Source organism: Elephas maximus, chromosome 21 (genome assembly GCF_024166365.1).
Source record: "Elephas maximus indicus isolate mEleMax1 chromosome 21, mEleMax1 primary haplotype, whole genome shotgun sequence".
Lineage (NCBI taxonomy): Eukaryota > Metazoa > Chordata > Mammalia > Proboscidea > Elephantidae > Elephas > Elephas maximus.
Genome location: NC_064839.1, coordinates 69,009,970 through 69,026,547, shown reverse-complemented (window position 1 = coordinate 69,026,547; position 16,578 = coordinate 69,009,970). Strand labels below are relative to the sequence as shown.

Sequence of the window (16,578 nt, the reverse complement as noted above, 5' to 3'; positions counted from 1 at the left end):
TGTAATCCCACCTGGGAATAGTATTTTCTTTGTTATGCTAATGTTTCTTTGTCATGGTCATGTCCGTGTTGAGCGTGTCTTAAATCTAACCGCTTTTGAGATACAAAATGAGCAGATTAGGCACTGAAAGGCAAGCACATATGGGGGAAAGAGATGCCACGTGGAGATCATCAAGGAATCAAGGGATGCTGGAGTTACAGAAGCTAGACAAGTATCTTCCCCTGAAGCGGACAGAGAGAGCCTTCCCTTAGAGATGATGCCCTGAATGCAGGCTTCTAGCATCCTCAACTAAGAAAATAAATTTCTGTTTGCAAATGGAGACAATAGGTGAATATGATTTTGAAAATCAGCTGGTGCATCGCCCACCTGAGCTGCCCCTCTTCACAGTCTTCCCACCATGGAAACCATCACTTCAGCTGACAGAAAGTCATGTCATGTATGTTCAACGTACCCAGTATGAACCAAGACCTTATTTCGTAGAATTTAAGCCATCTCTTCTTTCCGTCATATGTCTCTTCCAACTAAGGCTATCAACCATTGTTTTTAAATGGCTGTTTTTTTGTTGAATTATAGGAAACCCTGGTGGTGTAGTCGTTAAGTGCTACGGCTACTAACCAAGAGGTCAGCAGTTCGAATCTGCCAGGCGCTCCTTGGAAACTCTATTGGGCAGTTCTACTCTGTCCTAAAGCATCGCTATGAGTCGGAATCGACTCGATGGCAGTTGGTTTGGTTTTTTTGGTTTGGTTGAATTATAGAAGCCCTGGTGGCATAGTGGTTAAAAGCTCGGCTGCTAACCAAAAGGTTGGTAGTTGGAATCCACCAGCTGCTCCTTGGAAACCCTGTATGGCTACTCTGTCCTATAGGGTTGCTATGAGTTGGAATCCACTCAATGGCAACAGGTTTGGTTTGTTTGGTTTTTGGTTGAATTACTCCTTTAGGGGTTGCTTCAAGAGGCTTGTCATTTCTTTTGCGATACATCCCCAAATTTTTATTATTTTGGAGTTTTCCAAAAGGGAGACTGCTGGCGTTGTGGTTTCTTTGTTTAACTCTCCAGAGAAAGCCAAATAACTGCAATTTTCACAACACCATGTCATGGAGGAGAGCACTGGATCAGTGAGCTTGACTTCTGCAAGAAAGGAGAAGTACAGTACAGCTTTCATGGCTCTCAGAAGTCATGGCTTGTCTTTCCCTCAGCATAGGAGGCTGTCAGCTGTCATGCGGGAAGCAGAGTAAATGGACGATGAAAAAACACTTTCCAGGGTTTGTACGTGTTCATTATGGGTTGTTCATATAAGGCCTCACAGCAGCCATTAACCAAGCTGCTTTCAGGAACCACAGCAGTGGGCTGGGGACCTGAAATTGCAGAAAATGGTAATGATGAAAAGACGCAGGATGGAAGTGAAGGGGGTGGGAGGTGAGATAGGGCAGAAATCTTGGCCTATCATCAAGAACCTCCATTTATAATAGCATTTTCTTCTGGACCTTAATCTGCCCTTGGAGGGAGAAAAGTAATAAAGTGAAAATGAAGTGCCCTTGAGGAGGCTGGGGGCGGAGGACATGGTGTCAGCCACCGTGGACCTTTGACAAGGCTCTCCGTCATTTTTATTTGAACCCATTCCCAGAGGGCGAGCTTGCCTCTCACTGCTGGGAACAATTGTCAGGCAGCAAGTAATAGAGACAAAGAGTGAGTACATTTCCTGAGTCAAGGAGCGAGCCTTGCAGAGGTCGTTATTCTCTGTCCATTTGCTTCTGTTACCAAAGAGCTGGCATTGGAAAATCCGTGTGTGTTCGAGCTGTTCTTCTCTCCCAGTTCACTCTGGTTATAGTAAAGTGATCCAGAGGGTCATCATTGCATTTTTGGCCAGGAGGCATTTATAACCCTGTATTTCCCAAGGTGACATGTTCATGCAATTTCACTGCCATGAGGAAAATGACATGAGAGAGAACTCTTACCAGCCTCCTTCCCAGCTCCTCAATCCCTTAGCCACAGGAGAGACTGCTTCTGGCTGAAGTTAATCCATTATTCATGAGCCAAAGACTCAGTGGTTCCTTAGAAATTCAATTTGTCATTAACGAGCAGATTATGACATCATATTATTATACATTATGAACTGGAATTCTCTAGAATTTGTAGCAATGACCTAAAAGCATAATCAGACATACAATGTTTTATTCATGGCAAAAATCAAACCAAACCCGTTGCCAAGGAGCTGATTCTGACTCATGACGACCCCACGTGTTACAAAGTAGAACTGCTCCAAAGGGTTTTCTGGGCTATAATGTTTATAGGAGCAGATCATCAAGCCTTCTATCTGTTGTCCACTGGTGGGTTCGAACCATCAACCTTTAGGTTAGTAAAAAAAAAAAACTGAGCACAAATCATTGGCGCCACCCAAGAATCTAATATCTGAGTAAAAGTTCCAGTCTTAAAAGAATGTATGAAGAGGAAGTCTGTCTAAATAACCTATTTTATGAAGAAAAGTCCCAGACTATAACTATAAAAAAATAAAAAATAACTATAGCTGTGATAATGGACAGAAGGGTCGGATGCTGTTTCCCACATTCTGGGCTGTTTGGTGAGTATCTAAGAGCTTCAGCTAAATATGATGGACCTAAAGATGATTTCTTTAACCCACTTAAGATTAATCATAGTTCATAGGTTAATAAAAAAAAAAAAAAACCCATTGCCGTCGAGTCAATTGACTCATAGCAACCCTATAGGACAGAGTAGAACTGCCCCACAGAGTTTTCAAGGAGCACCTGGTAGATTCGAACTGCTGACCTTTTGATTAGCAGCTGTAGCACTTAGCCACTATGCCACCAGGGTTTCCCAGATTAAGCATAGTTTAGATAGATCTAAATATCTAATTTAACTTCGAGATAGTTTGTTTTGGAGCTAGAAATACGAGATTTGAGAACAGTTTCCTTATCGGTAAATGAGAATAACCAAGTCTGGCCTTACTCTCAGGGATATTATGACAATAGTTTGAAGCTATAAAGGGTCTACAATAGTGCTGGCATGTGGTAGGGGATCAAGGAATGGTAGATCTCAGTTTCTAAAAGCGCTTGCTTCTAAAATGTGTCAAATCCTTTGCAAATATAGAATTCTCTATTAAGAATACTCCTCTTAAATAATACTTCCAATATTCTGAAAAAAATAAAAAGCTTGAGGAATATAATTCCACAGTAGTTACTAATCAAGCTGTAGCATCTGGTCAAAACCATAGAGAATTAGAGAAATGGTATAACGTAATAGTTAAGAGACCATACACTTGGTGCTGTCCTGCCTGGGAGCTACTTAGTAGCCTTGTGAACTTAAGCAAGATACATAACTACCCTGTCATTCTATTTCTTCATCAGTTAAAGGAATTAATGATAGTATCAACTTCTAGAGTTGCTGTGAGGTTTGAATGAGCTAATCCATACCCCCCCAAAGAAAACCCATTGCATTCGAGTCAATTCTGACTCATAGCAACCCTATAGGACAGAGTAGAACTGCTCCATAGGGTTTCCAAGGAGCGCCTGGTGGATTCGAACTGCTGACCTTTTGGCTAGCAGCAGAACGCTTAACCACTGCACCACCAGGATTTCTGCTAATGCATATAGAATTCTTGAAAGTATGATTCACAGGGGAAAATCCTGTGCCATTCTGGACATCATTACCATCGTCATCATCATTATCACTGATATTATTTTTCTATTAAATGCAAGAATCTCCAGTAATATTTCTAATGCAAGAACACTAGGAGGGCCATAGTTCATTTTTAAAATTCATTCAAGAAGTGGTGTCGGTTGGATTCTCTGGGAAGCAGGCTCTGGCCGGAGGTTTTTTAGGGTGTGTCCTTGGAATCAACACCTTTGTGAGGAAGTGAGAAAAGCAAGATTGAGCAGAGGGAGAACTGAGATGCATGCAGGCCTGAAGGACAGATGACCCCACCGGGAGCATTACGCTCGGCGGAAATGGCCTGGTCTTTATAAAATCACTGGATATGGGCCACCCCAGGAAAGGCACCGCTTGGGCAGAAGTGCTGAGGCAATCCCTGAAGGGCTGACAGCTGAAGGATATCTCTCCCAGCAGCTGGGGCAACAAGTCCTTCCGTGAAAAGGGATCTGAGGGGACATCTTGTCCATCGCAGGAATATTTATTTGCCAGACACTGATCCAGTTACATTTAAATCATTTTAAAACGTCTCTATTTCTGTGTAACCTGCAATTATGTATAACCGGTACTTCTGCGGACGCCCTGGTGGTGTGGTGGCTAAGTACTACAGCTGCTAACCCAAATGTCGGCAGTTCGAATCCACCAGGTGCTGCTTGGAAACTCTTTGGGGGGCAGTTCTACTCTGTCCTATAGGGTCTGTATGAGTCGGAATCGACTCGATGGTAATGGGTTTTTGGTTGGTACTTCAGCATTCGTTCAATACATTCAATGGACTGTAAGCTGCTGAAGGGCAGGTACTGAGTTGAATTATCTTTGCCTCTCAAGTACATAAAGTAGTACTCAGTGCATTAAAAAAGCAACCAAGCAAACAAACAAAACAGCTGCCATGGAGTTAATTCCAATTTATGGCAACCCATGTGTATCAGAGTAGAACTGTATTCCATAAAGTTTTCAACGGTTTATTTTTTGAAAGCAGGCTGACAGGTTTTTCTTCCCAGGTGCTTTTTGGTTACTATTAACCATTTGTACTACCAGGGACTCTGCTAAGTGCATAATCCATCAGCATTGAGTCTGACTCACAGTGGTCCTATAGCGACGCTACAGGATGGAGTAGAACTTTCCCATGGGGTTTCCAAGGCTGTAAATCTTTATGGAAGCAGATTGCCACATCTTTCTTCAGTGGAGCAGCTAGTGAGTTCAAACTGCCAACCTTTTGGTTGGCAGCTGAGCGCTTAACCATTGTGTCATCAGGGCTCTCTGCTCAGTACATAGAGGCTGCTTAATAAAAGTTGCTGCCTGAATAAACAAATGAATGGATGCACGGTGAACAAGATGAAGGACTTAAAGAAACATTCAGAGACAGGACTGATGGATCATAAGCAGAGAATGACACAGATTTGCTCACTTGCCTCTGAGAACTAGCAGAAGATGTAGGGCAGTTTGGGGACAGTAAATGCTCAAAAACCTCGATGCCTAAGAATGAGGCCTTAAAATGGATTCAACTGATGTCTTTAAATCATAGCTTGAAGAAGAATTTGAATTCTGTGTTCAGAGACTTTCCATATGATGGCCATCTGATTAGGAATGAAGAAGTGCCTTAAATTTACCTCTAACAACTCCAGTAAATTAAAAAAAAAAAGGGAAGAAAATACACTATTAGCCATAGTTTCACGCCTTCAGATATAGTAGCATTGTAGAAAACAAACAGGAATATTTGCTCTGATGCTTTTAAATTTATTTTTCAGGCTGTTGATGCAGTTGACTTATTGAGGATATGTTTATTCTTAGTGCTAAGTATATTAAAAAATCTGAAAGCATTTTGAAGCATTTGTCTGCTTCTGGAGCTTGAATTAGGCTCATAGCTACAAAGGATAACTAGTCTTCAGAAATTTGACTATCAATATTACCTTTCCTTTGTGTAAAATCTTCTTGAGACATTGGAAACGCTCACATAAAACGCATCTTTGTTTTTCAAGTCTCGTCCAAAAGATCTTATGCTATGTGTTAAGAACGTTTCCTGTTTTGAAGAAAGGAAAGGGGGATTTTTCTCTAGTTAGGAGTTTTAAGTTTTCTGATGTTTAGACCATGCTGTCTTTGCCTCCAGGATAATTCAACATTTTGAAATAGTTACTTTATTTTCTGGACCAGCTAAGTATGCTGAAAGTTCCACTTAACTCATCAATTATACCTCCCATAAAGGCTGGCCGTCTATCAATTCTGGAATCTAGAAAGACCTCTAATGATAATGCAAATCTGTCAGACCACACAGCATCTTCAAGAAACTGTACTCAAACAGGCTTTCAGAAAAAATTCAAATAATACCCTCCCCCGCCCCCACGTCACTGTCTTCATTCCTCTGTGTTCCCCTGACTCTACAATGGCTCATAGTTTAATCAAGACTTGAGAACATAAGAGGGTTTTTATTTAGTTTCCTAGCAGGATGTCATAGTGATATCAGACACTGCAGGTATAATATCTTCGCATTCTGTACTGTCAATGGCATTACATAAACTCGATATTGTCTGTGGATTAGTTTAACAGCTTCAGGTCGTCCCTGATTCTTCAATGATTATGCCCTCTATGAAGTAACAAGCCTAATTCATCTGGCAGCCTTCAGTGACTGTGCTATACCTGGTAGGTCCTGTCTTGGATCTGTGACCTCAGATCCTCTCCCAAAGGTGTGTGTTGCAGACTTTTTATCTCAGTGCTTTCATACCTTTTTATCAAAGCAAAATATAAACTTATTAGTATTCCTTTTATTATGAGCTGTTTGGCCATTATAACAATCTGTGGTAACTACCTATAAATCAAAAAGCCAGTTGGTCTTTTTATAGCATTTTTATAGTAAAACAAACTCTACATTAGGTAAATTTCCCTTCATTTATTGAAAGATTCTCTAGTTGGCTAATCTAACTGGGTGCTCTTCCCGCTCCCCTCCCCCAACTGATTTATTCCCTCTGGTGATGGGTTAACTTAATTATCCATGATTTATCTAAATTCCAAATTTAATGACTACTTTCTATTGTGATTATACAGGCAAAGAGTTTTTTTTTTTTTTTTTTTAAGGGTAACCTGTCTAGTGGAGTCTTTGGTGACTAGCTGACATGTTTATATGCATCAGAAGAAATCCCTGTAAGTGGGGAGGAGTGCGATTTGGTGAAAAGCAAGCAATCTTTAACCTATCACCTCTAATTTTTGTATTTGCAACTGTCTCACGCCGCAGGAAATGAGACTTTTTAAAAAAAAATCATTTTATTCTCTTTAAAAGTTAGGGATATGCGTTGCAAACAACAGATACCCACTCTGTGTAACTTAAACAGGGAAGGAACTTTGTTAGAAGGACCACAGGTGGCTTATAGACACAAGGGAGTGGCGTCCTGGCTGAGACTACCCCAAGGAGCTGCATAGGACAGCCCACCAGGAGCACCTCCCCATGGGGCACATCACCGCTCTGCTGAACTCTGTCCACGGGACTCTTGCTGCCACACAGCTGGGCTCTCAACTCCACCGCCAATGCCGAGTTACTGAGGTTAACCTTTGTCTGGCTTGTGCCCACAAGCCACTCTTTCAAGATTCAAAATTCTTGATTGGGCTCAACTGGGTCACAAGTCCATCATGAGAGGTAGGAGGGGAGGAGGCAGAACTCAGGGTCCACCCTCTCTTCCCATCCTCCAACTCCCCACCTTGAGATTTCCAAACATAAGAAGTGTGCTTCAATGCTGCGCAAGCAAGCACTGACAACGGTCCTCTACTCTGAGTTTTTGATATGGAGGCATGCCTTTGAGTAGTCAATACAGCAATAATAATAAAATACAGATGTGCTGAGATACATCACCTTAGTACGCAATTCTGGTGTCAACGCTGGACCTTAAGATCCATTTAAAACTATAGTATCGAGAAGAGTGTTGATAATGATAATAATTACGGAGGGTGAGGAGCCTCAATGTTTTTTGCTATTATGAGTCAGTGAACCCCAGGAAGGTAGTTTCCAGCTATTCAGGGTTGATTATTCCATCAGTGAATTGTCCTTTCCTCATTTATATTTCTCTGGCTGGCATTCTCCCAGCAATTTTCTGCTTAGGAATTGCCTTTTATCATAGAGAGGTGGATAAGAGCAAGAAGAAAAGTTGAATTTTGTGTTGAATAAATGGTGTTCCTTTTTATTCGCAGTGTAGGGAAAAGCTTTGGCCCTCAATTGAAAATGTGGGCTGTTGTTTATTTTTATTTTTTGCTTTTTTTTTTTTTCTTATTTTCCTTTGATCTTTTGTAACTTTATCACCAACAGATACTTATAGGATGCTTTCTCTGTATATATAGGGGACAATCCTATTTTATATTTTTCTTTCCAAAAAATAGACTCTGATTTTTGCATTTGTTCCTTGTCTTCTCCTCTCTTTAATGATATTTTTTTTTCACTCTGCTATTTTTTATGCTTGCTGAAAGTGAAGAGGACTTGAAGCACTTACTGATGAAGGTCAAAGACCACAGCCGTCAGTATGGATTACACCTTGACATAAAGAAAACAAAAATCCTCACAACTGGACCAATAAACAACATCATGATAAACAGGAAAAAGATTGAAGGATTTCATTTTACTTAGTTCCACAATCGACACCCATGGAAGCAGCAGTCAAGAAATCAAAAGACACATTGCATTGGGCAAATCTGCTGCAAAAGGTTGACCTCTTTAAAGTGTCGAAAAGCAAAGATATAACCTTGAAGACTAAGGTGAACCTGACCCAAGCCATGGTATTTTCCAATCACATCGTATGCATGTGAAAGCTGGACAATGAATAAGGAAGACTGAAGAAGAATTGACGCCTTTGAATTGTGGTGTTGACGAAGAATATTGACTATACCATGGACTGCCATAAGGACAAACAAATCTATCTTGGAAGAAGTACAACCAGAATGCTCCTTAGAAGCAAGGATGGCGAGACTGTGTCTTACATACTTTGGACATGTTGTCAGGAGGGATCAGTCCCTGGAGAAGGACATCATGCTTGGTAAAGTACAGGGTCATTGGAAAAGAGGAAGACCCTCAATGAGGTGGACTGACACAGTGGCTACAACAGAGGGCTTGGGCATAGCAACGATTATAAGGACGGTGCAGGACTGGGCAGTGTTTCTTTCTGTGGTACATAGGGTTCCTATGAGTTGGAACTGAGTCAATGGTGCCTAACAACAATAACAACATTTTTTTTGGTAAAACAGTATAAAAACAACAAGAACTATAGGTTATCAAAGTCACAAACAACTTAAGGAAGACTAATACAACCAAAAAAAAAAAAAAAAAAAAACCCATTCCCAAAAGGAAGACTAATATATATGTGCTTAAAAAGCACCAATTGATGATCTACTATTTATATTAGGAGCCTTGGTGCCACAGTGGTTAAGAGCTTGGCTGCTAGCCAAAAGGTTGGCAGTTGGAATCCACTAGCCGGTCCTTGGAAACCCTATGGAGCAGTTCTACTCTGTCCTAAATGGTTGCTATGAGTTGGAACTGACTCTACAACAATTTTTTTTTTTTTGGCTTTATATAAATTGAGCTCAGCATCACTGGACTGTAAAGATGATGAGATCTGATCCTGGGCCACAAATGTACTGATATTTAAAGGAAATTGAAGTAATTCTTTGTAATAAACTACTGGCAAAAACTAGAATTAGGGAGGGAGGAATGTGGGCTGTTTTTTGCTTTTTTTTTTTGTTTTTGCTGCAACCCATCAATCTCATAATTCTGCCTAAAGTTGGTCTGACCATGTCTCTCAATGTCATCTTGCCTGGTACCTTTGGCATACGTGCCCTAGATAACTCAGAGCTGTGTTAAGATTATATCTTCTTCCTATGAAAATCAAATGCGTAATAGGTTAGAGGTTTTGCCATGTTTTGGTGATTGGTAAAAGTCTTTTTCACAAGGGTGACTTTCCCTAAATAATCAAAGCACATGATTTGATAATTGACGCACAGGGAAGAGCTTTAATGAATTATTGAAGCACTTGACTCAGGTGCGTATCTCCTGGGGACAGGATACAGAATTGCTGCTTAGCAATTAGATCATCAATGTTCCTTACCCAGTTGACCATAATTAAAATAATTTTATTCCTGGTTTGATACTGGGAATTGGAACTCACACATCAGTTACCTGGTAAAAGGTTTTCAAGGCTAATGGCATGAGACACAGGGTTTTTAAAATGCCAACCTGTGTTCTTCCTCTAAATATAGAATTCCTCAATCATTCATGTCTGATTAAAGTTGCATTTGACTAATTGATAATGACTTTTCAATTAGGTAAAAGCATATTTCATTTAGAAATTACATTTATTTACATTGATTTTCTTCTCTTCAGGATGTCTGGGCTTCTGTATTCAATTTGAGCTAACTGCCACAACTCACAGGAAGCCTTTGCAAGGGTGACTGACAGGCATTCCCCAAATGCAGGCTGATGTAATCAGAGGATTATTTTTGAGGAATACATAGAAGACATCCCCAGGTCCACTTCAGGACATCCACGGAGGAGTTTAACTGGGTGTGCGCAGGGGAATGAAAGCTGACAGCTCATGAGATCATACTCCTATTTCGGTTGTGATGGTCTCAAGAGTTCTCCCGGGTGAGGGGAAACTTCACAACTAACATTCGTTTTGACGAGTCCTCCTTTTTGCCTGCCATTGCAGAAGTAAGGAAGGCCCATGCTGAATAGACTGGGCAGACTGAAGAGTTGTGACAGCCACTGAAAATCCTTTGAAGCACAGATCTACTCTGACAAGATGAGGTTGCCATGAGTCAGAATTGACTCCTCGGCAACTGTTTTTTTTTTTTTTTTTAGAGAGTATAGATGATCCTTTGGGTTCCTAGGTTTCCCTGGGAAATGAAGTGATTTCTGTGAAGTCTTGTAGGCTATGTTGTTAGAACAGCTATCATGTATTCATGGAGATAAGTCTATACAGGGGAATCATTCTATTTAATCCCATCCATTTTACCTCTAGCGGGTATCTTGACTCTACCTTACTTTTTCCATTTACAGAGCCATGGACATAGTTTTGTCTCTCATTATTCACATTGTGTTCACTTCTTGACCCATCTAAGTGCATTCAATTTCGTTCCACTCCAACTATCCTGGACGGTCTACACTGCCACCAGAGTGATTCTTCCAAAACACAGATAGGACCATATAATCTGCTGCCTGAAAACCTGTAATGATTTTATTTAAAGACTAAAGTCCAAACTTTTCACATTAGATTCAAATATGTGAACTCCCCACTGTAGTCCAAATCTTAACTCTGACTGTAACTCCCCATGGGGCTGACATTTTAGCCAAACTAGATCATTCACCTTTGCCCAGACCTATCTCCATAGCTCTCCTCATGATATTGCCCATAGCTGGAACACCTTCATCTTTCTCCTCCACATTTTCAAAGCCTCTCAGTTCGTCAAGATCCAAATCAAGTGTCGACAACCTCAAGCTGAAGTCTTCAAGCACCGGGTTAGGTAGAGTAGTTCTTAACACATATCATTTTGTAAGCAAATAATGGTTCTCCTACTGGCTCACTTTGCTTCAAATCCCTTTACTGAGATAAAAGCCTTTCACTACATAATCAAAGAGGAAAATTCAGTGTCGACAGTTTATTGATTAGGTTTGATCAGGAATTGCTTTATTTCTCTCCCAGCATTGCTTCACACACTCTTTGTCAGGTTTTCCTTTCCTGCCATTTGGTGACAGCTTGAGCAGGTCTCAGATCCCTAGCTATAGATGTATTCACCCAGAAGAACGGGTTTTTTTTCTTCAGGTATTTAAAACAAAACAAAACAAAAAACTCCATTCAATCAGAATAAAAACTTTAATTTTTCATCCGTTTCTCCCATCCTCACCCTCAGGCCCGGTCTCACTTTTAGTTCTGGATCAAGCCATGAAGCAGGTAAAGAGTACAGTCTTGTCTTTTTGTTCTCCTTGTTTCACCCTCTCTCCTCACTTTGCTTTTGGCTCCCCCAGGGCTGGAAAAGCAGGGATTAGAAGAAAAAGGCCAATGGTGCTTGTTGCAGATCTCTCTTGGCTATTGAGTTGCTTCTGCCCCGGTAGACACCCTACACTGTCTCTCTCTGTCTTAGAGTGCATTCGTGGGGCCACCTTGATCTGATTGATGCAGTCTCTGGTTGATTTCTTTGCACCACTTCTTCAACTCCCATTCTGAAAGTATAGCCCCTGCTTTTTCTTGCCTTGGTAGGCAGTCTTTTTTAGAAGAAGTCCTTCATAGATAGTTCAAGCCTGGTTCTTGCCTCATGTGGTCCAAGATTTACTTTCTTGTTGTTGACCTGACAAATGGCAGAAGTGGCAAAAGCACAGTCTTCTCCCTCTGTTGCTCATTCTTGCCTTGCCATCATGGCTAGCTCCACCCATATTCCAGCCTGAAGACTACTCCATGTAAGAGGAAGGCACCAGCTTCTCTTCATGTATGTTCCCATACTTCTGGGCCATGTGAGGATCTTTTGGGGACTCTCTCAATCTCTAACCCAGAGGTAACCCAGGGTGTGCCTACACTTTTCTGTTACCCAACAGACTTCTAAACAGAGAGACAGCTCTCCTCTGAAGAGTCCTTCCTTTGTACCCTTCAAGGAGTTCTCTTGGGACGTTTTCTCTTAAATTTCTCTTAAAACAGACTCCTTCCCTCCCTCGTGGATGTTTAGCATCTCTCTGTACAAGGTGACTGTTTTTGTTAACCATTCTCTTCAGTTTTGACACTTTAACCATAATTCCAAGATCTCAGGAAAAGTCCCTTTTAACATTTTGTTACCATAGAATGGGGGCTAGTACTGGAGCTAGGGCCAACAGCTTTCTCCAGGTGAAGGAAAGTCACAGTAGCTAAAAGTGACTTGTACCTGGTCAACTCAGTCCTTCTTTTTCATCTTGGCAGGGTTCAGGTGCAAAAGGATGAGGAGCTTTCAAATGTCAGAAAGGCAGGAGATGAAAGACAGAGGGGAGAGTGCTGCCTGACATGATGTTGGGTCATGATGGTGGATGTCACCTACTCTGGTTCCTTAGCCTACCTTGTCTATAACACTATTGGGTTGATGAGAAAAGCTGCCTTCTCCAGTGGCTTGTCAAGTTAAAGGCTCTCCGGTATCCGCCTACAGCAATCTCTTCAGAATTTCTCCCTTAAATTACAGTTTTCCTACAAACTGTCAATGTAAGGTTTCCAGAATTATTGAAATGACTAAATATTGAGCACTTCAAAATTTTGATCTATTGAAGAACTTGTATAAGCTGGATGTTATGTATAGGGTCTACTCTTGTGGCCAGGTGCAAAGGACATTGTTATTCTGTCAACCTAGGAGAGCACCCACTCTTTTATTGGGTAATAGCCCCCCTCTCACCAACCCCTACTTGCCCTGTGGTTCTGTGGGACTGCCAGGGCACAGTTCTCCTACTCCTGGCCAGAGTGATGGGCCAGGAGAGGACATGATCCAGGCTGTGACAAGTCTTTTCTTGGCACGTTTTCTAACAGAGAGCTGTAAGGTGGTAAAATAAGCACTATTTGCGGCCATGGTTCTTCCCTGTCTACTGGGAGGAAAAGGCCACCCAGCTGACAGACGCAGATACGAGAGATAGAGTTGAGTCCTGATGGTCTTGAAAACCCAGGTCTAGCTGTTCTGTCATTTCTGCAACGGAGTCACATAAGCCCACAGAGTCCCTTTCTACCTAGCTGATTTTTGGTCATGGGAAACTGAAAGACCCTGAATTAAACACACAGGAAGCTGAGCTGGTTATAAAGCGATAGGCTGCAGCCCATTTCCCTGACTTAGCGGTTTTGAGTAATTTATTTCATCTTCTAATCCTTTTGTTTCCTTTCTCGAACATTTGTTAAATAGCATTTCTCATGAATGAAAAAGGTGTGGAGTTAGAAGTCCTGGGTTTAGATTCTGCTTCAAAATCTTACTGACTCTTTTCAACATCTTATTGACTCCGTGACTTTGAGCAAGACACTAAATATCTGTTCCCTCATTCGCAAAGTGGATATTATAATGCCTGAGAAGACCGCTCACAAAGTTGTTATGAAAATCAAATAGAAAATAAATATGAAATTAATTTGTAAACTGTAAATTGATAAACAAATATAAGGCATGTTGTTGTTGTTAGCTGCCATTGAGTTAGTTCTGACTCATAGCAACCCTATGTACCACAGAAGGAAACGCTGCCCAGTCCTGCCCCGTGCTCACAACTGTTGTTCTGCTTGAGCCCATTGTTGCAGCCACTGTGTCAATCCATCACGTTGAGGGTTTTCCTCTTTTTTGCTGACCCTCTACTTTACCAAGCATGATGTCCTTCTCCAGGGACTGATCCCTTCTGACAGCATGTCCAAAGTATGTAAGACACAGTCTCGCCATCCTTGCTTCTAAGGAGCATTCTGGTTGTACTTCTTCCAAGGCAGATTTGTTTGTCCTTTTGGCAGTCCATGGTATAGTCAATATTCTTCGCCAACACCACAATTCAAAGGTGTCAATTCTTCTTCGGTCTTCCTTATTCATTGTCCAGCTTTCACATGCATATGATGTGACTGGAAAATACCACAGCTTGGGTCAGGTTCACCTTAGTCTTCAAGGTTATATCTTTGCTTTTCAACACTTTGAAGAGGTCGACCTTTTGCAGCAGATTTGCCCAATGCAATGTGTCTTTTGATTTCTTGACTGCTGCTTCCATGGGTGTCGATTGTGGAACCAAGAAAAATGTAATCCTTCAATCTTTTCTCCTTTTATCATGATGTTGTTTATTGGTCCGGTTGTGAGGATTTTTGTTTTCTTTATGTCGAGGTGTAATCCATACTGATGGCTGTGGTCTTTGACCTTCACAGGTAAGTGCTTCAAGTCCTCTTCACTTTCAGCAAGCAAGGTTGTGTCATCTGTGTAACGCAGGTTGTTAATGAGTCATCCTCCAGTCCTGAAGCCCTGTTCTTCTTCATATAGTCCAGGCATAATTATTAATAATAGCAACAGTATTTTGAAAAATATTCTGGAATAATTTTACAGCATTTCTTTCAGTGGTATCTGAAAAAATATTTTGAAGGCTTGGAGAAAAGACCTATAGAAACATATATATCTTCTCTATACTTCCTGCTATGTTAAGCATTCAAGATTCACTAAAGTAATTAAGCATCCATATTCTAGAAGGTAAAGGGGTTTTTTAGACAAGAATATTCAAGTGACATGCATACTTTAGTATGAATTGGTTTAATCACAATATATATATTGTGTGCATAGATAAAATAGGTGTTTGAGGTCATGTATATTTTTATATGTATATATATGTATGACCTCAAATACTTAGTGTTATCAGATTAAGAGAATGGGAGTTTTCACGCAGAAGGAGAAAGAAGAACCCATACTGAAGTAATCTGATGAGGGGCGGTGTAGGCCAGGTGCTTCAGGGAACACTTGGAGTTTCAGAGTCCAGGGTATCAGTGGGTACTACTTGGTGGTGATGGGATGAAGAAAATAGGGTGTGTGAGGCAGGTACAGGAGAGGAAGTGCCTACTTAATATTCCGGTTAAGGGCTGGCCTTATTCCTTCTCCTTAAAGAGACCTAACAGGAGATGCTTTCGATGGAAACAAGTCCCCAGATCAAGTCCCATTCTAACTAGCCACCTGCACCATCATCTAGCCATGGTAGCCAGGACAAGGAGAATGCAGGGGTGGCAGGGAGAGGCACTTGTCTAGCCCCTGAGAATGCCAGCCTCCCGGGGACTGGCCCAGGTTAGTTCTGCTCGGCAAATGGAAGCTCTTTGGAGAAGCATTTTCGAGCCTGCAGTCCTTGGCAGCTTAGAAGGAGAATGGTGGTAATTTAAGCCTTAACATAGACACAGACCATTAATTAAATCAGGGTGTGCTACTGGTAGAGATAATAAAAAATATGTCGAAATAGCAAGCCTGTTAGCTTCTCCAAAAGCCTCAGGACGGCCTAATTTAATATATTTCAGCATGCTAATAATACATGGAATGTGCAATGGCAAAACCATACTCTATCTCTGTTTAAAACCCTAGTCCAGCTTTGTTAAAGATCTGGGAGTATGTAATCAACTACCCACAGTCCCCACACAACGTTCTTCAAACCAGGCAGATTTTGGCATTATTGATTTCATGTTGTAGGTAAATAATTACGTGCCTGAGAGTAGAAGTGCTGCAGTGGACCGTGGAGTCAGACAGGCAGATGCAACTCGCGGCTCTGCCTCTTAATTGTTGTGTAACCTTTAGTAAACTATTTAACTTCCATGAGCCTCAATTTCCTCATTGCTGAAATGGAGATAGTAATAATGATTAACTAAAAGATCGTTGTGAGGATTCAAGTTAATAAAAGCAAAACATTTAGGGCAGTAACTGGCCGTTAGAGGATGCTCGATAAACGACAGAAAAAGTTGTAATTATTTTTACTACTGAATGCATTAAAATCTCCTATAATATGCATATCCTCCCTCAGGAGTGAACGTTTACTCAAAAGATGAAGCTCACGAGTTGCCTTAGACTCTTTTGTACTCAGATTTGCAGCTCAATGCAATGGCTTTAAGACCTTAGCAGTTATCTAGGTCAATGCTCTCTTGTGTTTTACCAAGGTCCAGAGAAATAAGGAATTTCTCCAACATTACAAGTCATGTGAGTAGCCAAGCTTGGCTCCAGCCATGCTTATTAAGACCTGGGTGGCTCCTCTCTCCTACGGAGAAAGCATGAGCTCAAGGCTCTTCCCAACTCGGCCGGGCCTCCCGATCCTGTCTGCCAACCACGTACTTTTTCCACTCAGTACATTCATGGATGCCTTTCCCTGGAAGTCATCTTCTCCTTTCTTTTCCTAACCCTACTCTCTTCCTCTTTTTGTGCTGATTTTACAAAGCGTAGCCCAATCCTCACCTTTCTGAGGCTTTTCCTGATCTATCCTCTCC

General features: G+C 41.3%; 1 protein-coding gene across 1 annotated transcript in view; it reads right to left on the bottom strand.

The window, feature by feature from the left end:
• The window catches only part of GALNTL6 (polypeptide N-acetylgalactosaminyltransferase like 6), a 1,356,076-nt gene that overhangs the window by 206,872 nt on the left and 1,132,626 nt on the right, over positions 1–16,578 (bottom strand). The window lies entirely within an intron of this gene.